The following is a 23,712-nucleotide window of genomic DNA, read 5'->3' as shown; positions in this document are numbered from 1 at the left end:
AAATTGCTCAAGTGCAGCATGCAGCGTACAGTAGAGCTAATTCCCGACAGGCTGTTCATAAGTTGACATCACTGATGTCATTGCGCATGCCTCTGCACGCGATGACATCAGCTGTAAAAGTTTTTGAAAAAACAAAGCCGGGAAATTCGGAAATGAAGGGGTGCCACTCGGGAATTGTGGCACCCCATTTTCTGAACCTCAAAATTGGAAAAAAAATGGCAAATTCGGTATGGTTGAGAGATATGGTCACTCGATGGGTTGCCAACTGGCTTACTGAAAGAATCCAGACTGTAAAAGTAGCCGAATCCAAATCCAGCTCCAGGCAAATGACAATTGGTGTACCTCAGGGTTCAGTCCTGGGACCACTCTTGTTTGGCATCTACTTCTCTGAAGTACAGGCCAACACTAAGGGACTCTGGCTAACAAAGTTCACAGATGACTGTAAGCTAGGAGCCGTTATTGAATCTGCAAATGATGTGGATATTCTACAAAAGGGCCTTACAGAAACAGATGCTTGGTGCCAGAGCCATGGGCTCAAGCTTAATGCCAAGAAATGTATAGTTATCCCCTTTGGGAAAAACCATGTACCCATGAATTACCACAGAGGTGGCAGTACACTAAATACTGAAAGTGTGATGAGAGACTTAGGGACACAGGTGGACAGTGGTCTCACCTTCGATAACCACATTGCCACAAAAGTCAGGGAATCCTTCTATGTGGCACACCTCATCACTAAAGGCTTTTCATCCAGAAAAAAGGAGGTCATTGTCCCACTGTACTCATCCCTCATTAGACCCATTATAGAGTACAACACCCCATTTGGTATGTACCTCACAAGACATCTGCAACAGCTGGAAAGTCTGCAGAAATACCTCACTAAAAGAATCACAGGCCTAAAGCAGATGCCCTATACTAACCATCTAAAAAAAACTCCAGCTATACTCTGTGGCATATTATGTAGTCAGAGGCAATCTCTGCTTAACATACAAGGTCGTGTCAAACCCTGCGCTGTTGGACATGCTCCACGTAAAGAAATCCAAATCCCTCAGAGCCACATGCTCCAGGGATCTAAACCTCATCATCACAATGAACAAAACATGCTGGAGGGATAGGTTCCTGACCGAGAGACTCCCCATACTCTGGAATTGACTGCCCATACATGTCAAACAGAGTGCCTCCTTGGCCCTCTTCAAAAGGAACCTTGATGATTGGATGGGAGATAGGAAATTCACCCTGGGGATCACGTCAGTCACCCTAGACAGGGGTCCAGGGAAGTAAATATTGTGGGAAGAAATATTCAGAGAATTGTTATGGCTAGGCTTGTATAGGCCCCAGGCCCAGTAGCCTAGTACCAACCTATGAACCTAATGGTACCCAATTTATCAGTCAGTTGTTTCAGAAATTTGCAAGAGAATAGGTCTTTGTACATGTAAGTAGTAGTCCAGAATATCCACAGTCAAATGGACTAGCTGAATGTGCAGTACAGAGTGCAAAGCAATTACTAGAGAAGTCAATGTGTGACAATCTTGATGTCTTTTTCAATTTAATTAACCTCGGTAACATACCCCATGACAATATACTTGGCTCACGTGCACAGAGATTTCTATCTAGGCAAACCAGAACAACATTGCCTATTATTTCCAGTTTGTTGAGGCCTAAAGCTAAAAACAACTGAGCAAGTAAAGCCCAATTATTCAGAAAGCATTCTTTCCAGAAGTCCAGCTATGACAAATCGAGCAGATTTCTTTGTCCATTGAAAGAAGTTGAGACTGTGAGGATATAAACGGCAAAAGGTTTTGACTGGATTGGTCAAGTAACAAGTGTATGTGCACAGCCGAGACCCTACTTTGTGAAATCTGAGGGTGTGGAGTACAGGATGAATCACAGTCATCTTGTATCAGAACCAATATCGAAGCATTGTTCCTATGATACACACTCTAGATCTCAGAGCAATCCAGACAATTTTGCAGTTGCAGAACGTGTCTTAACTTCTACTTCCATTCCTGATGATGTTCCTGATGTCCTTAAAGTTGAAAATTCAGAGACAGTCCCAGTTGCTAGACCTAATTCTAATTTCTATGTCACACAATTTGGTCATATTTTTAGACCTAGTGTGAAATACACATCAACCTGGATGTAATTGTATATATGTATCTAGTTCTGGATAATTGCACGATAGAGAATTATTTTGTAATAATTTCACGTCAATTAATGTTGTCAATAATTCATGAGTCATTTCTCAAAGAGGGAGGATGTAGAATAGTGTGCTGTGATGTATTAAGAAACATTTCCAAGGACAGCATGTGTATATAAATAGCAAGGACATGCTAGTTCAGTGCCATTTTGAGAATACAGCCAGAGTGTGAACATGTATGTGTGATAGCTAGTTTGTTTACAAGTTAAAGTTACTTAGCCTCATTTCTGCCTGAACAGAACCTCTGTGTTCGTCTTTTTCATCCTGACTAGACGAGTGACAAAACACATCAATTGTAACATTTGGTACCATGGGCCAAACACTGCTGAACTGATAGAAGCTCATAAGTGACTAAATGTGTAACATGCAAAATGTGTAACTCTTAATCTGCGACTGCCTTTGTACTTAGGACACAACCAAAAGGGGACTTTGGGCCAGCTTGCCTATCCATTTAGCAACTGTAGCAAAATCAATAAATGTGGACATTCTAGTTTACAATGCACTTCGTTTAAATTTGTAATTTAGCATCTGTTGAATAAACTGGAAAATGCGCAGACTTATTGCATTTACACTATTCACATTTTTGGTTTTAGTCTTTTGTGAGTATCTTCTGAAAATAACTCCTCTTTTCATGTTTTTGTCTTTCACAGTATCCTTCAGTTGTGATACAGGTTAGTAAATTTGTGCTATATATCTGCACATGTAAGTATCATCTCTAATAATTTGGAGATAAAAATGTGATATATCAGACGTGCACCTTTGTTAAAATTCTGCCACATTGAAGACTGAGGTTTCATTCAACAGCCCAACCATTTCCTACATCTCCTACTGCACTTTGGTAAGCGTGATAACACTCAACTTATAACTAAGAACCTGGCATCTATGTCCAGAGAAGTCATGGTGTCACTGTACTCAGCCAATAAACCCATCATCGAGTATAATGCTCTCTTCAGTATGCATCTGATCAGGCACATGCAACAAATGGTATCTACATAGAGGTCCCTCACAAAAAGAATACAGGGCATAAACACTCTGTCCTGTGCAGATTGCCTCAAAGCCCTAACTCTATACTCTGTTTCTACAGACTGCTGAGAGGAGATTTATGTCAGGCATATAAGACATCCTTGGATCCTGCTCTCATGGATTTTTTGCAGATCAGCAAAATGAGCAGAACCAGAACTACTAGATCTAAAGATTTAAACTTTGCTTGCAATTGAAATAGTACATGTTAGACAGACAAGCATGCATCTCACAGAATTCCCATTCTCTAGACGAGGCTTCCCATACATGTGAAGCAGAGCCCTTCCCTAACCATATTCAAGTGCAGCCTGGACTAGTGGATGGGAAACCAGAAACCAGAAACCCACCCCTAGTCTGACACCTGTGCTTCTGATGGACATAGGCAGCCATTAAATCATGCCCTAACATTACATGCCTTAAAATAATGTCTAAGGCACAATAACTCATAGGATACATTTGGCTTGCAAGGCTAGGCTTATAAAGGCCCCAGAGGTTGTTATCTTAGTATACACCTATGAACCTATGCATACTCTCAACTGACCAGATTTTTGCAGATTGGCCAGATTTTTGCCTCATATTTTTGGTTTGTTCCTCCTAAAATTTGTGGTTTACTGGTAAATCACCAAAGACTGATGTCACAAAATAATGACAGATATTGAGGCTTCAGCCTTCATACCCTTCAGAAAATACATGCTGATATAAAACCTAAATTCTGTCAATTTTCTACATTTATAAGAGCAATATTTAAAAATTGCTCCTATTTTTGTGTCTTTGTCCTCCCAATATTTTGGCTTTGGGCTAAGAGGTTGAGAGGTATGAACCTATGAACATGTTTCTACATGTTTCTACACTACTTCTGTCAGCAGCAAGCAAAATTGTATAATGCAAGCAGTTAGCAAATATGTCATAATAAAATAAACTGATGAGTGCGTCATCACCTGCAAGTGCAAGATAGAGAATTTATGCACATTATGCTCCGCTCCATAGCTATATCTATATATCTATGTCTATATATGTATATGTATATAGCAATATTTATGCACAATATGCTCCTCCCCATATATATATGTCTAAATATCTATGTCTATATATGTATATAGCTATATCTATTCTATCTGTTGATAGGCAGATTAGATATAGATATATCTATATAGCTATAGATAAAGATATAGATATATCTATTTATATAGATAGATGTATCTATTTACATAGAAATATCTATATGTAATCTCTCTATTTATACGAGTACATACATATTTCAGAAAAGAAATGTGAAACTCCAGTTGACATAACAGCAGGAAAAAATGATTCTGTTAGTCTATTTTTATAAAATGATTTAAAATGGAAAGTCCAGTCAACCTCATGGTTTCTGAACCAGGTATCATGTAATGGTATGTGTGGTATCACAAACTTTCCAGATGTGTCATCCTTCAAGAACAATGAATAACCCACTTATGAGGAAGGGGAGGACAAATTAAAATCCAGAAGTGCACATACCCGAAGCAGCAGCACTGCTGTAAATTTATGTTCAGGAGTGTCTTCTTTAGCAAATAGGTGGGAAATTAAAGACATCTTGGAAAAATTATCCAAAGCAGCGTACCAGTGGTTTGGATAATCATGCATCATGGTGTTGTGTGAGTTGTATAAATGACGAATAAGGCAAGCTAGATGATGAACTTTTGAATGTTGTACTAATAAAGCTTCATTTGGAGTGAAACATCCTTTGATCTAGATTATTTCTTTTGATGTACTATCTACAGTTATATTTTCATTACCTTAAATAGGATAAAGCCAGCTTCACTGGTGTAACATGCATGAAGCTATGAATATGGCCCTGTCAATCAGTGTTTGATTAGCACCTTGTATATCTGCTGGATTTGCCATAAGGAGAAAACATGCCCATTCTGGAGCAGAGAGGACAAACGCAGACCATCTAATGCCACAATGCTTTAGAGAATGGAAAGATGCAAAGACAGACCTGGAGTAGACATTCAGCTACCACGCCATGTATTTATTGCAACTAGGAAAGGTGTTAGTGGCCACAGTGGTAATGTAAGTCACATCTTCTCACCCAAGCGAGGGTTTCAGGTGCATAGTATATCTTCTCATCGCTGTGATACCAGCAAGGGCATAATCTGCCATCATGGCTGCTTTGATAAAATCTCCTCAGGCTAGCTCTCACCTCTGTGCTGCAGATACCCAGCAAGACCAAACAAACAAGATTAAATATGGCTTAATTTAAGGTCACCATTCATGGGGCAAAATGTACATATAAAAAAATAGGACATGACCTTTAAGCTCATATGTTTCAATTGAAACTGTTAGTATAGCCTCATAGTATCAAAATAAGATTAGACCTCCCAGAAAATGAAAATGTAGTAGTGCCCAAAGCTGTAGTTTCTTTGTTTTTTCTTTTTTTTTAATTGTCTTACTTAATCAAAAAGAAGTGCGGGCAATACTGAAAGGGATGAGAGGACTGCTGCTGCTGCATCAAATATTTAATATTTAGTCTCAAATTTTTTTTGGGTAAGTGAACATTTCTATTCTCTTTGAAGTCCAAGAGTTGGTGGGTGTTGTAATGTAAATTATGTGGCTCTTACTTCTTTATACAGGATTTGGGGAGGGGACCACTGTCTCCATTAAATTGTAAATATTGTTCAGAAGGTATTAGGTGGCCTGGCATTTGCATTCAGTGTGTGATGCGGCAAGTGTCAAAGAAAAGACATTGATTTTTTTTTCTGTTTGTGTATATAGTATGTGCATGTGAAAGCCTCATTGAGCCATCACAGTGGCTGGGATTATTGTGCTCCACATCCACAGGTAAACTGCACTCAATAATGTGACAAGCCTAATTGTACATGCATTAGTGAAGTGGAATACACTGCTGGGTGACATTCATAGCTCTGTTGTAATACCTTACTGGGTTATCCCACTGAGCAGCACAGACTTCACATTACTCAGGATAGCAGGGCAACATGATCTACTTAGAGAAAGAAGCTGCACAGTATGCCTGGTAGCTCATTTCTTGTGGTACTTAATGCACAGCAACAAGCAGCAGCTTACGCAGGCGTGTGGAGCTTATTCATGTACTGTGCAGCCGTGTACCGATCTCCTCTATTAGCTTCTGACATGGTCCTAATTGATGTGCACCTCATGCATAACCTGCACATAAATACTCTGGTGCACAAAGCTGCATTTAGGCAATTCAAAAAATTCATAATATAAGCATGTGTATGACTACAATATATGCACAAGAGTGTAAAGTTGTGTTGTTTAAGAATGTGCCATCATTTTATACTCAGGTGGAAAAATTTGCAGTATGGTACACTGAATTTTGCCTTGTTAAGTTATATATTTTTCATCTTGACAACTGTACTCACACCTACATGGGCTGATAGAACACAAGTCAGGTTTGTCAAGTATTTTAGTATACTGGTAAGGTCTAACAGGATTCATGTCGATAGATTAATGGTAGTTTGGTCAAATAAAAATCAATAAAAATCATTTACCTGAAAGCATCCCTTTTGCAAAATTCAAAACCAGGACCCTGCACCTGCCATTCTTGGGGGGACAACTCCTACAACCCTAAAGATAAATATACCTACTGGTAGGCCACACAACATCATACCCAGAAATGGTAACTTTCTGCTATTGCCAAAAGTGCTTTCAGCTAAACATTTTCTGTCAATTTGTGTTTGACCAAGCTGCCTTCGACAAATTGACACATTCGTGGTCTAACTATGGTCTACTGTACCTGGCAAGGGCAGCTGTTGAATATATATTGTATAGCTGCATTTCATCCTACATTACATATACAGAGAATGATGTCCCCATTCATCACATAATAGATATTTAAGATTTTTCCACAGATATTGAACATGAGATATATCTGGCTACAGCCTAGGTCAGCCCTGCAATAATCTGTACCTGAGGACAGACTGTTAGGATTAGTAATATACTTGAAATATTATCAATAGTGGTAACAGAAGCAAAATATATGATAGGTAGCCTGGCTATGTGGATTAGAGGGATGAAGCCCTGATTCTGACCCAGGTGACCCGAGAGCAAATAGTAGCTCTGATGCTGGAAGGACTAGATAAGGGAGGATGTCAGTGAGTGACTAGCACCATTCAGCCCATCCTCTTGGGAGAAAATGGCATTTTTCACATCAATTAGTCTGATCCCTTGAAAGCAGAGGCTTGCAAGTCACAGCCATTGACTGAGTTGAGGTGGGCTTGGCTCTTCCAAACAGACAAAGGTAACCCTCATGTGTGTGTAGAGGGGCATATCATTAGTTGATGTAAGAGGCCCCTATGATGAAACAAGTGCTGATGTCAATGACCAGGGTGGGGTTTAGTCCTGATGGCTGACCATATGATAGCCTTTCCAATCAGATCTTACATCACAACTACAAAGTAGGCTAACATTACTCACCACATGGAGAATGAATGAGCTAATGGATAACAAATCAAGGTTATGGCTGACGGGCTGATGGGCACCTAAAAAAAATTATTATAGGTTACAGGGTGTATAAAAACCCAATTCTTATTTTCAAGAAAACCAAAGCAGCTCTGTTATTCTTAGATGAGCAACATCAGCCATTAACATTCTGGATATGATCTCCTCAGTGTTTATATTACAAAGATTTAAAACATGGATATTATATGGATATGAGCATACCTACTACAGACCAGCAATACAGGGGCACATAATGGTGTCACAACTCCCACCTGGCCCTTGAGATTCAGGAATCATTGGGAATAAATCAACAAATGCATAAGAAGTTTTTCTGGCTCAGTCTGCTTCTGCTGCACAGAACAGCTGCGAGTGTGCTCCAGTGCATTCAGAAGGATGCTACACTTCACCATTGTAAGTTCTGTATGGACACATGGAGTACATGCACTGGGAGTGATGGGTGCTATGAGGAATCTGTTGGTACACACCACTATAATTAGAACTTGTCTGCTGTGTACCAGAGCCTTTTACAACATGAATACACAGCACCGTTGTCATGACCTGTCAGAAGCCCTGTCTCCCCTCACTGGGTATAAGCACAAGAATCTGCATCCAGATAACGGGTCACACAGTAGTACCCCAGCCCTGCCACATGTGAGCCTTGACACTCTTTGTCAGTAAACGGTATCCAGGACATGTAGTGGCATGCTAATTCCTGTCGCAAGAGGTAAAAAGGCCTGTAACTGTGACAGTGCTCACACCTAGGCCACCATGATCAACACTCTGACAATCTGTTACATGTTTCCCCACCACCCTGTGCATGTCCTATATTCCATCCAGTTTGTGTTGACCATCTGCTGTATTTCTTGTCTCATGCACACTGTGAACAACACTGTCTATCCTGTGTTTTAGTTGCCCCTCTTACCCCACCTTAGCTATGTGTCAAATAAATTGTTAAAATCAGACTGTAAAAATCATTAGGCTTTTCAAAATGACAGTCAATAACACAGGAAGCTCAAGTTCAAAACGTTTTACTAGTGTACACCAGGAGGCAAAAAACTATACAAAACAAGTATAGAGTTTTGACTGACATGATACAGGAAGTAAACTTCTTTAAATACACTATACATTCAAGCTGTGCCCACCTTACTGACGTGGTCAGTCACAGGGCACTTACATCATTACAGTCTACAATATTCTATTCATAAGAAAGTGCTGAGGTTATACTTTTTAAAAGTTTTCCCATGAGAATAACACAGCCTTGCAAGGCACCTGGTCAGTTACAATGTCTTCCTGTAAATGTTGCTCTTTCAAGGTTCCAGGCCTGTTCGAATACAATAGTCAGTTCATTTCTTAATACGTTCCTTTGTCTCTCTGGTAAGCAGCTGTACTCTATCTTCGATAGAGCTCACAAGGCCATCCTCCTCAGTGGAAGGAAGAAAGATATACATGCATACATATTTATTTCTCTCTAACCCAGCAGATAATAATTGCTGAAAGACATAAGCCTGCTGAGCTGGCTACTGCCAGGGTCAGAGTTCAATCACACTGCAGCTAATCTTCAGGCAATTACATGCAAGATCATTTCTACTGCCATATTGTAAAATAGAATAAAATACATTATATACTATTTGCTTCTAAACTAGCACTTCATATATGTCTAGATATATATTTTTCTAACACTATGCCACTGCCCATTTGCTTACTTGTATGACCCTGAGGAAGTCACTTAACCAGGCAGTTTTTCTGGTCTGAGACTGAAATGGGTCCAGCTGAATCAGTGCTTACCCTGGTTAACAAATATTTTTTTCTCTCCAGAAGATAAGGCCTGAACAATGGAAACCACGCTCATTGAGGAAAGGATGGGACTATAAGAATGACTTTGGACTTACTTTGCCTAACTTTCTAAATGTATTGTGGAGTAGCAGAAAATAAGGAAAGCATGCAGGAGACCTGGGGTCACTTCCTGTGTTACAATATCCCTAAGATTTTCCCTTTAAGAAAAGATAAAGGAGTAGAAGCTGTAGCACCTGACACTGGTCAAGGATGCAAACAGATCGTAGCAGGGCTTCTGACCATGATGGAAAAGTTTCTGCACTCTTGATAAGTAGAAAGACTTTTTATGAGGCATTAGGAAGTAAAAACTGAGCATATCCATTAGATAACTGACTTCCCAAGGAATTTGAATGGCAGCCAGAGAAAGTTCTGTTAACAAAGCCCATTTTCCATGTGCCGTAGTGGTTAAGAGTGAGTTCCATCCTGCTTATGTACATGAAACTGCTGCCGTGTTATCACTGTGAGTGATAATACACTTTCAGGAAGGGAACACTGAAAAGTCAGAATGTGACAAGGATAACCTACATCTCTAGAATGCTGATGTGCAGATTTACCCCTGTCTGTTGTCATACATCTTGGACTGCCTGGCTTTGCCATTACCATCCCCCAAGGTGATAGCATCTGTGATGACAGCCACTGCAAGCGGAAGGACTACAAATGGTCTGTCCAGACTTGGGTTTGGAGTGTGAAGTTACCCCTCTAGATGTAACTTGTAAGCTCTGGCAATAAATGTGTTGTGCCATGGGATTTGTCATCTATAATGACTGCAGTTTTAAGGGTCACTGAAAAACTCCCATGTACACCATGAACCATGTAAACAGTTGTGATGAGACCCAGTGTTCTCAGAGATAGTAAAGAAATGACTATTGAATACTGAAAAATCAGAAATACTAGTTTTTGTAAGGAAAAGATCCTCTCTGAGGGAAGGCATATTCTGCAGAGTGTCCAGCATTCATCCTAAAAATGTGAACATTTGAGAGGTCTCTGTCTGAGACTCTGTAGTGTTCCATGTGAGCCCCAAACACTAGAAGAGGCTCAGAAGTCTGCCTTGCAGAAGCCAGTTTATTCTTGGAGCAGGTAAGCAAATATTTTACCCCAGCAACCTCTAGTTCCCTGCAGCTCTTCACACATATTTACTGAACACCCTAGTGACTGAAGTGAGACCGAATGTAACTGTCCAGAACTGGTAATGGCTAGCTCCCAGCCAAAAGTTCAGAAACCTCCTTGGATTTTTATGTGAAGACAGGTATCCTGGAGGTCCAAAGAATACATTTCACAGACAGTAAAGGCTATACTGCAACCACATTCTGATAGACAGCAAAGGATAGACTGCACCAAGACTTTTAATAGGGCTCTTTGGGAATGAACTTGATTAGTCTATTTTGATCTGGCATAGATCTGAGGTCCTTTGTCTTTTAGGGTACTAAAAAGAAACTGGATTAACAACTTGAAGTTTCTAGTCTGCTTGTACCTATAAAATGGCTTTTTTCTGTATGAAGTTTAGTACCTCCTTTCTTGTTGCAATGATAGGAAGTGGAAAAAGGGAACCATACAGCCTTTGGTTATTACTCTCCTTACTCACTTGCCCTGTATGATGGCCAACCACACATTCGTGTGGAGAAAAAGATGACTGTCAAATGCTTCCAGAGTGTCATAGTTAGATGAGGTCTCAGGGATTAGACTGCTGTCATCCCAAGGGTGGGCTACAATACACCTGCTATTGCTGTCTGTTCCTGGCACTGAGTTCCTAACTGTTATTAAGTCACCATGTTCACGCTGGTTCCTTCCAGATCACTGGTTATTCTGCTGCTGTTGGTCACATAGGAACAATAACTGATGTGACTTCTTCTGCATCTTCAAAAAAGTACACTGAGGAGTTTGTAATTTTATGCCAACAGCAGTTAGGGTTTTATTTTCCTTTACCCTGTTCTCTAGATGACTACTCACTGATGAGCCGGAAAGTGCAGACCCATCAAGGGAGGCATTAAGAAAGATCACTTTGGTGTCTTTGGAGAAGTCTGTAAGATGCCACCAGGTATGATGACAAAAGGCTATTGCAGTGCTTGCTGCCATTGTTGTCTCATTCACAGACATCTGGGACAGACATAGGATGAAGTTGGAAACAAATGATGTGTCTGACATCGAAACCTGCAGCTGCAACTACAGCTTCATGTCTCCACAAAGCAGTTCTTTCAGCAGCTGTGCCTTTTCATCAACTAGCTCTTAAAATCTTAGCATGTAAGACAAATGATGTAAAGACTTCAAAGAAAATGTGTAGCATGTGTAAACTTCATAAACCTATATGGTCTTGAATTCCTTATTGGAGGGATTGCATGACTCTGCAGAGTAGCAATCTTTTAAGGGTAGCTGCAGCAACAATGAAATCAGACTTAGGAGTCTCTGCCTATCAGATCCAGATTTTAAGAGGCTGGAGAATCCTGACTTGCCTCCATGAGACCGGTACCACAATGCCAGAGGTTTCTTATGCAGCTTTCACCAATAAGGGTACAAGTTTGTTGATAGGAAGGAACACCTTATAAGAAAGTTGAGGGACCAGAAGGCCTCTTATAAGATCCTTTGTGGAAAGGGCATGGGGTCTTCAGGGCACTTGCATCTCTGTCTTATTGTTTCATAAATTCATAGAAGGTTACTACGCTAATAGCCTTAGAGCCCTTACAAGCCTAGCCATATTTATCCCAAGTTGCCCCAATTGTTGGTGGTTAGGTGAGTGAAGTTCGCAGAGGTAAGGGTCTATGGTAGTTACTTCTCCATCAAGAATTGACAGGGCTACCACCCCAGGAGTGAATTTCCAGTCACCTATCCATTGATCTAGGCTGCATTTGAGGAGGGTCAGGGAGGGGATCTGTTTCATCTGAATTGGAAGCGAGTTCCAGAGAAGTGGCAGTCTCTGGGATATGTATCTATCTTTTCAGCATGACCTGTTCATGTCAGAGGCTAGGTTAAGGTCCCTGGAGGGAGTGACCCTCGTGCAATTTCATTTATGAATGTATAGAATTTCCATTAGGGCTGTGTCAGAGACTGCCCTGTAAGCCAGGCACAGGTCACCCCTTACCAACCTTTAGGAGACAGAATATGGTAACAGGGCTTTACGTTTTCTGTGTAAGACTTGCTTTGTGCACCCTGTAATTTCTTGGTGAGAAAAATCTGTGGCTCTCCAATTATTATAGGTGTCTGGTGAGGGACATGCAAAAGGGAGCATTGTACTCAATTATTGGTTTTTTGAGGGCTGAGTGTAATGGAATTATAACATCCTTAGATCTAGATACGATGCCTTTACTTATAAGGTGTGCTACATAGAAATATTTCCTTACTACTGTGGATATGTGGTGGTGAAAGTTCAGATTGCTATCAACCTGAGTACCCAGCTCACATACCTTAGAGTCTACACTTATGGGGGTGCTATCTATAATGTAATTAGTAGGGATGTCAGCTTTCCCAAAGGGAATAATAATAATGCATTTTTTACATTTAGCTTTAATCTGTGGCTTTAGCACCAATCATTTGTCTGCATTAACCCTGTCTGCATTATATTAACATAATTGGAGGACTCAGTGATTGCTCTCAATTTGTAATCATCAGAGAACTTGGTCAGCCACAGGCCATTAAGTTTGCCTGGACGTCTGAGAAATAAATTCTGAACAGTAAGGGGCCCAGCACAGATCCCTGTGGTACGCCACTGGTGACTGATCTTTTGCAAGAGGTGAGGTCCTCACTTTGACAATATGTGCCCGGTTGGTGAGCCAGTTGACTACCCATCTTTTAATGCAGGGATTAATTCTTAATTGGGAGAATTTCTCCACAATAAATGAGTGGGGGATTGTGTCAAATGCCTTGGCTATGTCAAGATAGGCAGTTTGCACTATCTTTCCCTTTCCAGGGCTTTGGTGACTTTCTCAAAGAAGTCAATCATGTTTAACAGGCATTATCTGCCTTTAAAAAAATCCAAAATGGGTTGGGTCCAGAGTTTAGAGAATACCTATGCCCTTATTAATAAGGTCCATAATGATTCTTTCCATGGCGTTGCAGATCATTTCAAGGACTTTTCCAACCGTATGATTATTAGGTGAATGATGAGTAATCAAAGTATATATAGAGGTTCTCTAGAGAAGCTTCCAAGTTCTTCTTATTGCACTTGTGCTTCTTGCTGGGCCTCAGGGGTGAAGTGGCTGATGATGATAAAGAAGCATGTAAAGAATCAGATATTTAGGCCCGATTCTTCAAATAACTTCCAACCGCTTTGATCTATTAGTTGAAAACTGGTGGATAGTTAGAGTATTGTTCAAATAAGCATTCCCTGTAAAGACCAAAGGCTGCAGTAATAGGCACTAAGAAGACAAAGGCAAAACAGTTTGCATCATTATTATCGAGTCTGATGTTGATACCATACTTGAGGCCAAGTGAGACTGGCACCTACAGCCAGAGCTTCAAGGCAAATGAGACTGATTGTGACATTAAGTGCGTTAGTGCTGAGCTAAGTCCTGACAGCCCAACATCTAACAAAAAGAATGAGGCACTCACTCATCACAGGTTCATTGCTGATAGTCTCAACCATGATGGCTGGAAAATCAACCCTGTCCCAGTGCCAAATGGCATCAAAACTGAGCCCTTCAGGCTAATCTCAAGTCACAGACCCAAAGAAACTCTTATTGCCAACATCATCAGTGTACAGTCCATTAGTGCTGCTCAAAAGGTCACTGTAAAAGGTACTAAACCCAAAGTTCATGGTCCTAGTGACAACAGTGAGAGCTAAGCTGATGATGCTGCACCTGCAATGTCGATACTAGTGCCTGCTTGTTTGAAGCCAGTCTCATCAGGACCAATGCCTTTAAGAGGACTGCTGAGGAGAATTGTGATTTCCTGGCTAAAAGACTATGAAGTAGTGAAGTACCACTGGTGAGAGACAAGAGTAAATTTTGCCAAAGAGAATTTTTTCATTGACATTTTATAAAGAATCTTCTTATGAAATAACTTCTGAAAGACACCGGGGTATGGTCTGGAGGAAGAAAAAATCCTCTGTAGTTCAGAATTTGAAAAGAAAGCACACTATTTGCTTTATTCAGTTTATTGTTGACTTTTAAGACAACACTCATTCTCTAACTAGAATCTCTGACATACCGGGAGAAAAAGTGGAGTTAACAAACTCTTCTACTTTTAGCATCTTAGTAAATGGACTTAGAGACAATTTTTTGTCTTAATCATGTTCATCAACTCTATCAGCTCGATCAGACTCATGCTTCTTTTTTCCCTACATCTATCTCTTTCAAGATGATTGCATCCACTTTGAAATGCATGGGCTATATTCTAGAGGTCAATGGTGTTGAACAAAAAGCAATGTTTGGCAGTGAAACCCAATCAGAAATTTATATAGAACCCTCATTTAATCTATTTAACAATTACTCTAGATAACAACAATGTGTTTTACCTATCCTTGATGGTAGGTGGAGTGAACAATGCACATATATTGCATTCAAAAGAGAAACACTTCTTAAACAGAATACATAGTGAATATTTCTATCTTGGGGTGGGATTTTATTTCTACATTTGACTTTTTGAAAGTTCTAAACTCCTCATCCATTCTGCTATAACATAAAAAAATAAAATATCTCTATTTCTGATAAAATATCATTATTTTTCATTCTCATTTTATAAGAAAGCACATGGCATATGACCAAAAAAGTTCAAAGTCTCTCAGAATGCAAAAATTCAAACTATACCTGTTTGTTGTGAGCCAAAAGAAAAAAAACACAGAGAGAGAGAGAGAGAGAGAGAGAGAGAAAGAGCACCTAAATGGCTATACAAGATTACTGGATGCACCTAGCAGTGCAGAATCATAACAAAAAAGTTCTTAAATATTACAGAAAAATGATCAGAATAATATCTCATGACTCTCAGCTACACAGTGAACTTAGCTGGTCATTCTAATTATTAAGACACAGACACATACATAGCTTTATCTTCACATATTTTTGTTAGTTTATATTGAATTATCATATAAGATAGAAATTTCACAAGTATTTGAAAAAAGATCATTGCCCACACAACCCATCACAAACTATCATGCATGTCTAAACTCTGCATATTCAGTTAACAGTAATTCAAATACACACATAATGCAAACTGTAAGTGCTACATCACCCAGTTGCACACTCTCAGATCATGTACACACAAACAATTATATGCCATACCACACATACTAGCCAATACACTAACTTAAAAATTATTTTTGCAGGAGGACAAGACCCACCTTCACCTCTCACACCCCATCATCTTATGTATATCTGTATGTATATATATATATATATATATATATATATATATATATATATATATATATATATATATATCTATATATGTGTGTGTTCCATTCAGTTGGTCGAAGTTTCAGTACTTCGATACTCACTTTTGCGAGACCACTTGTTCCAAGTACTGAAACTTCGAAAACCGAGTACAGAGATCACAATACAGCGTGGAATGGGAATATTCCCTTTTCCTCACTGTAGTGTGATCTTGGATTTGGTATATAGTAGGGGATGTGGGGGGTGCAGGGGGGCTTGCACCTCTGCCAAAGATGTTTTTTTTAGTGTTTTTTTTTAGTCAGCCGAATCCGGCGACTAGACTTCACTGAAAGTGCCCTTTCGTTGAACTGCACTTTCGCTGAAGTGGGCATCTACTTTTCTTTTTCGAAGTAATGAAATTTTGACAAAGAAAAGTAGCTCCATATGTATATATATATATATATATATATATATATATATATATATATATATATATATTACTAATCGGTTTGTCTGTGTGACCTTTTTACTCTTTGGTTGTTTTATCTATCTATACACACACACACACACACACACACACACACACACACACACACACACACACACACACATATATATATATATATATATATATATACACACACACACACACAGTGAAAAAGAGATAGATATATAGGTAGATAGATAAACAGATATGGGTTTACTTAATATAATTTAAAGACCCAAGTAATGACATTCAAAATGTTGATCAGAAAATGTCAAACTCACAGACATTGATATGCTACTATACATGTGCTGAGCAACAACCACAGTGCATGCAGAAATAAACCCCAAACAAACCAAACAAAACATCATTTGTTGCAGGGGGGCAAACCTCCATACCCCCTTTTCATTATACATACATACATATATATATATATATATATATATATATATATATATATATATATATATATATATATATATATATATATATATATATATATATATATATGGGTCTACTTCTTTTGACCTAACTTTCATTTGCCTGACACTAATTTTCCTGACCCCATTTGACTGAAATTTCATTTGCCTGACACTTCATTTGCCTGACACTTCATTTGACTGACAAGTATTATTAGCAAGAAAATGGAATATGCCCCCTTTCCCACTGCAGTGCGACCCTGGAGTTAGAATATATAGTTAGGGGGGGTGTGGGGGGCACAGCCCCCCACTTCATTTCATATGATATTGTTAACTTTTGATGTAATATTGCTTAGTAACAGAAAAGTAAGTGGGGGGCTTCACCCCCCACACCCCCCCTAACTATATATTCTAACTCCAGGGTCGCACTACAGTGGGGAAGGGGGCATATTCCATTTTCTTGCTAATAATACTTGTAGTCAAATGAAGTGTCAGGCAAATGAAGTGTCAGGCAAATGAAATTTCAGTCATTTGGTCTCAGGCAAATGAGTGTCAGGCAAATGAAAGTTAGGTCAAAAGAAGTAGACCCATATATATATATATATATATATATATATATATATATATATATATATATATATATATATACTAACTCCGAGATCACAGAATTTCAAGGAAATGGCATATACCACAGCCCCATGAATTGTGAGATTTTGCATAGCTGTAGACCAGCTGCTTAGTCAGCCAAATATTGCTGACTACACAGATGCTGACCAAGATGACATTTACTCATATTCAGTGCTTATCTATCACTCTCTCTCTCTCTCTGTGACATAACTGTGGAAGCATGGAGATGTTTAGGTAAAATGGCAGTGGAGTTTCTAACCAGATTGTTTATTGAAATCTTGAAAAGTGAGAGGATGCCTGAGGAATGGAGAAAAATTGTTTTGGTACCGATTTTTAAGAATAAGGATGATGTGCAGAGCTGTAGTAACTACAGAGGGATTAAATTGATCAGTCACAGCATGAAGTTATGGGAAAGAGTAGTGGAAACTAGGTTAAGAAGGGATGTGATGACTAGTGATCAGCAGTGTGGTTTCATGCCGGGAAAGAGCACTACAGATACGTTGTTTGCTTTGAGAGTGTTAACGGAGAAGTACAGAGAAGGTCAGAAGGAGTTGCATTGTGTTTTTGTAGACTTAGAGAAAGCATATGACAGGGTGCCTAGAGAGGAGTTGTGGTATTGTATGAGGAATTCGGGAGTGTCAGAGAAGTATGTAAGAGTGGTACAGGATATGTACGAGGGTAGTGTGACAGAGGTAAGGTCTGCGGTGGGAGTGACAGTTGCGTTTAAGGTGGAGGTAGGATTACATCAAGGATCAGCTTTGAGCCCTTTCTTATTTGCAATGGTGATGGACAGATTGACAGACGAGATCAGGCAGGACTCCCCGTGGACTATGATGTTTGCAGATGACATTGTGATCTGTAGTGAGAGTAGGGATCAGGTGGTGCAGACCCTGGACAGATGGAGATATACTCTAGAGAGAAGAGGAATGAAGATCAGCAGGACTAAGACAGAATATATGTGCATGAATGAGATGGAGAATAGAGGAATGGTGAGGATGCAAGGAGTAGAGGTGGTGAAGGTGGATGAGTTTAAATACTTGGGATCAATAATTCAGAGTAATGGTGAGTGTGGAAGAGAGGTGAAGAAGAGAGTACAGGTAGGATGGAGTGAGTGGAGAAGAGTGTCAGGAGTGATTTGTGACAGACGAGTACCAGTAAGAGTGAAAGGGAAGGTTTACAAGAGGGTAGTGAGACCAGCTATGTTATATGGGTTGGAGACAGTGGCACTGATGAAAAGGCAGGATTTTGAGCTGGATGTGGCAGAGTTAAAGATGTTAAGATTTGCACTGGGTGTGATGAGGGTGGACAGAATTAGGAATGAGTATATTAGAGGGACAGACCAGGCTGGAAGGTTTGGAGACAAAGCCAGAGAGGCAAGATTACATTGGTTTGGACATGTGCTGAGGAGGGATGCTGAGTATATTGGGAAAAAGATGCTAAGGATGAAGCTACCAGGTAACAGGAAAAGAGGAAGGCCTAAGATAAGGTTTATGAAGGTGGTGAGAGAGGACATGCAGGTGGTTGGTGTGACAGAGCACAATGCAGAGGACAGGAAGAAATGGAAACAGATGATCCGCTATGACAACTCCTAACAGGAACAGCCGAAAGAAGATGATGATGATATATATATATATATATATATATATATATATATATATATATATATATATATATATATATATACCAAATATATGGACACATTCTTGAAATTTCTATTTACCACAACAGCAAGGAAAGGCCATATGCCCATCTTCTACTGTATGCACCAAGTTTAAGTTTGCACAACAGCTAAGAAAGGACATATGCCCAAGCCCCACTGTACTGCAATCTTGCACAAAGAATTACGTGCTGATTATAATATGGCATAATCTGGATTAATTGGGGCACATCTCAGGAAGTTCAATGAGTGGTTCACACAACTGACCGAATGGCACTCATTTAAGTTTACTATATATGAGTGTACACTGCACAAGACATTCATAATTTCAGTAATAAAAACTTACCTATTCTGGAAAATATATATTATTTTGTATTTGAGTCTACACTGCACAAAACATTCATAATTTCAGTAATGGGGACCCCTTGCGCCAATACATACGCCAATTTGGTTGTTTATAAGTGGGAACAAGAGTTTGTATTCACACATCAGTACTTTTCCAAAGTTATAGTCTATAAACGATTCGTTGATGATATCCTAGTGGTTTGGGATGGAACTGCGGACGAATTCAATGAATTTATGCAACAGTTAGCAACCACCACCAGTTTTTTGAAGTTTACCACTGAAACATCACACGAATCAGTGAACTTCCTTGATGTAACCTTGTTTATTGAAAAAGGCAAACTTATATCAAAGTTACATAGAAAATCGTGTTGGAAAAATACAATACTTCGATTCGACAGTATGCATCCACGACACATTTTTAATGGTATTGTAAAGAGTCAGTTTAATAGATTATCCAAACTTTGTAAAAATGACACTGATTTAGTGGAAGAAGCAGACAAAATGGAGGACATATTTCTCGAAAGAGGCTATAACAAAGCTGTTGTGAGACAAATCAGAACAGATATGCTAGAAAATATGAATACCAACAGAAATACAGCAACACATAAACCAACCCACAATACAGCCATAGCATGTAACTATAGTAACAAAAATAAAAATAGAAGAGAAAAAGTTAGGTTTCTAACCACATATTCCAATGATATTTATCATATAAAGAAGATTATCATTAATAACTGGCATGTCCTGACAATTGATGAAGAGACACAAAATATAGTAGGAAAGTTCCCCTCATTCACCTTTAGGAACAATAAAAACCTGAAACGGCTTTTATGTGCCAATTCAGGAGTAGTCAATATTAATACTAATAGACTTTCTATTAAGATAGGCACATTTCCTTGCCATCATTGTAATTATTGTAAATATATTTCTCAGAATCAAGTTTTCAAACATCCTGTAATAGATGGTTTTTCTTTAACCCCGAAGCTTTATGCCTCATGTGATACTACAGGCCTAATCTACCTAGCAACTTGCACATCATGTCCTAGTTTTTACATTGGGATGACCAAGAGAAAATTAAAAGACAGAATATACAATCACATCTACGACATCAAGCGTGGTAATGAATTAAATGCTCTAGCCATGCACATTAAACTCTGTCCTGGGCATTCTTTTGTGTTTAAAGTACTCCAAATTGTTAAACAGAACACAAGAGGAGGGGACTATATGCTGTTACTTGAGCGAATAGAACTTAATTGGATTTTCAAACTCAAGGCACATGTTCCACCGGGCCTCAATAGTTATATAACACTCAGATCTCATCTTAAATTACGGAGATGAATAATAATAATATAAATACTAAATACATAGCCCCACCAAGTAATATAGTAATAGTTACATTATATTACATATGTTACACTTTGTACTTTACATTTGCTGGTGTCTACCTCAATTCTTCCATGATAGATTTAGCTTGTCATATAATATTTTATACCATGTTCATATGATTTATTAGACACTATATATCTGTTTCTTTAGTTAGGAATGTTTTACATTTTCTAGTTATGTATGGTTGATTTTTAGTAAATTACATATTTTTATATTTTTATATTTAATGATTGTCATTCAAACTTTTTATATCTATTTTTCTCATGTCTATTTAACACTAATATTTATTTATATATGGTTAGATTTAGGTATTAGTTATCAAGTTTCTAAACCTGAGGAATTTTATGCAACATAAACAGCTTCTGTCTATTGATTTAGATATGCATATATGTACAGAAATGGTGGAATATCAAATATAGTTTTAAAATGTAAAGAATATTTTATATTTTATATCTTATATTTATTTGATATTTACTTTATACTCACATTTATTTATTTATTTATTTATTTAATTGCTTAAAGTTTACATTAAATCCTCTTGTTTGCCTAGGAATGAATATTTTCATGGCGTTTCCATTTTAAGGAACCCAGATTCATGGTTAATTGATTTATTGCTTAATTAATTTATTGTTTATGATGAAATGGTTTTATATAAAAGGGATTCACAGTAATGTTGTAACTTATGGTCTGAGGAAGCGTATCTTTTGATACGCGAAAGCGCTTACCTAATAAAGCTGTTTTTATGGTCAATTTAGCCTTATCGTGGTGAATTCCAGGTTTGTTCCTTGTTCAACATTCATACTTATTTTCGTATACCTGGATTCTTCAGTTGGAGCATCTTCTATTTGTTCTATATTTATCATTCTGTTTTGGGGCTGCTTCTCCACACGTTATGGCGAACCAAGATGTCGAGCTTGACTACAATCCAGAACCGAGGGTAACACTAAGCGAACAACAATGGACTTCCATCACTAGGTATACAAATAACCCTTTATTGGCTATGGATTTTAGTGCTTGCACTATGGCACCCAATAATGATAACTTAGATAACAATGAAGCTTTTAAAACAAAACTAAAAGAACTGGAAAATGACTTGTATAAGCTGCAACGCCTATCATGGCAGAGAAAGCATATGGAGGCGTGTTTACACTTTAAACTCGTCCCTAGGGGCTTACGCGTCCTCTGTATGCCTTCGTATGGGGAGACACATCCTGCGCTTCTCAAAAAATGGCAGGAAATAAATTTAAATACCAGCTTTCAGTATATGCAGCTACTTATCGATTATTTTGCTCCAATTGAAAACGAACTGTTAGTACAAGTGAATAAGCTTAATAAAGAACTCTAGGACAATTTTGCAAGTGAATCATGTAACAAGAAGTTAGAAAATATATACACCCAAGTCAGTGCATATGCCTCCAGATTACAACAAATAAAGCACAAAAAACTGCAGCGAGACTTTTCTGATTTTAGTTCTGGGACTGTTTTTGTTTGGAATAAAAGAACTGAACCTTATATGCGCACTGACAATGCACATACAAACTTGGCGCCTCTAGACAACACAGTGATTTCAGGCGTTCCTATTGGCTCTCCACTTAATTCAGTCCCTTCACATCGACGACGTGAAGAACCGACAGAAGAAGCTTTCATCACACCACCGGAGTTACCTGCCACGATTTCAGCGACATCCACGCCTCTCCCCAACCAGGAGGCAAACCGTTTAGTGGACATACATCATAATCTTGGAGCTAAACTGAAACATAATGCTCCGGATAGATTAATTGGCTCTTCTTCTTCTTTTTTACCTTTCCCCATAAAGAAAAACACTTTTCCACGCGATCGCTCTCACAGCTGGGGAAGGAGGAAACGAAAATACTCAGGAGAGAACGTGGACAATCAGAGAAGGCGACAGAGGCCGTAGAAAACATCTTCTTTAACTTATCAAGGTTTGTACTTGATGAAAATGACACTGCACTACTGAATAAAGGTCTATCATTCATTCCCTCTCAAGGGAGTGATTTATCACAAATATTGATAGATTTACGTTTATTTGGAAGAACTGTTACTCTTAAGCTATTTTTTAATAGCAAAGTTAATGGAACTGTTAGTTCTACTTTGGAAACTTCAAGACACAAATGCAAAAGTATTTTTACTCCACCCTTTCCTGGGCATGTAGACTGCTTTGTTAAGATGTGTGAAAGAGATTTCTATCTCTATTTCTATAGTAACAAGAGAAAATGCATGTATTTTAACTTATCCAAGCAAGAGAAGTTATCATTAACCAAGTTTATTAATGATTCCTCACTATGCATTAGACCAGCAGATAAGGGAGGGGGCTTGTGTTATTAGACAGTGAAGACTATGTAAAATATATGACTGAGATGTTAAATGACACAGAAACTTATGGCATAATTAGCGAAGTGGAGTTAACAAAAATTATCAATAATATTAATGATGCACTTTATGATATGTTAATGTGTCGTCAGGTCTCAAAGGAACTATATGATTTTCTACTGATAGAACACCCACAAACACCCATCATCAAAGGCCTTCCAAAAATGCACAAAGGTCTGTCCCCACCTCCTATGAGACCAATAGTCTCCGGGGAAAGATGGATAACTGAAAACATTTCAGTCTTTTTGGAAGACACATTGAGACCAGTAGTTAATAATATCCATAGTGTTCTGAAAGACACATATCAACTACTTGATTACCTAGAGTTTTTAGATACACCCTTGGTGAAAGGTCAACATCTACTAATTACCATGGATGTACAAAGTTTATTTACTAGCATCCCAAATGACCAAGGTATAGAAGCTATAAGGGAACTTATTTCTACATATCCTTCATTTGATTGCAATAAACAGATCTTAATATGTCAATTGCTAGACATTGTCCTTAGTAACAACGTGTTTTCTTATGGCGAATGTTTATACATACAAAAAGCAGGGGTAGCAATGGGGACCCCTTGCGCCAATACATACGCCAATTTGGTT

This window comes from Protopterus annectens, chromosome 2.part1 (genome assembly GCF_019279795.1).
Source record: "Protopterus annectens isolate FY-2018-M chromosome 2.part1, PAN1.0, whole genome shotgun sequence".
NCBI lineage: Eukaryota > Metazoa > Chordata > Ceratodontiformes > Protopteridae > Protopterus > Protopterus annectens.
The sequence above is the reverse complement of the archived record's forward strand: the minus strand, read 5'-3'. Positions refer to the sequence as shown.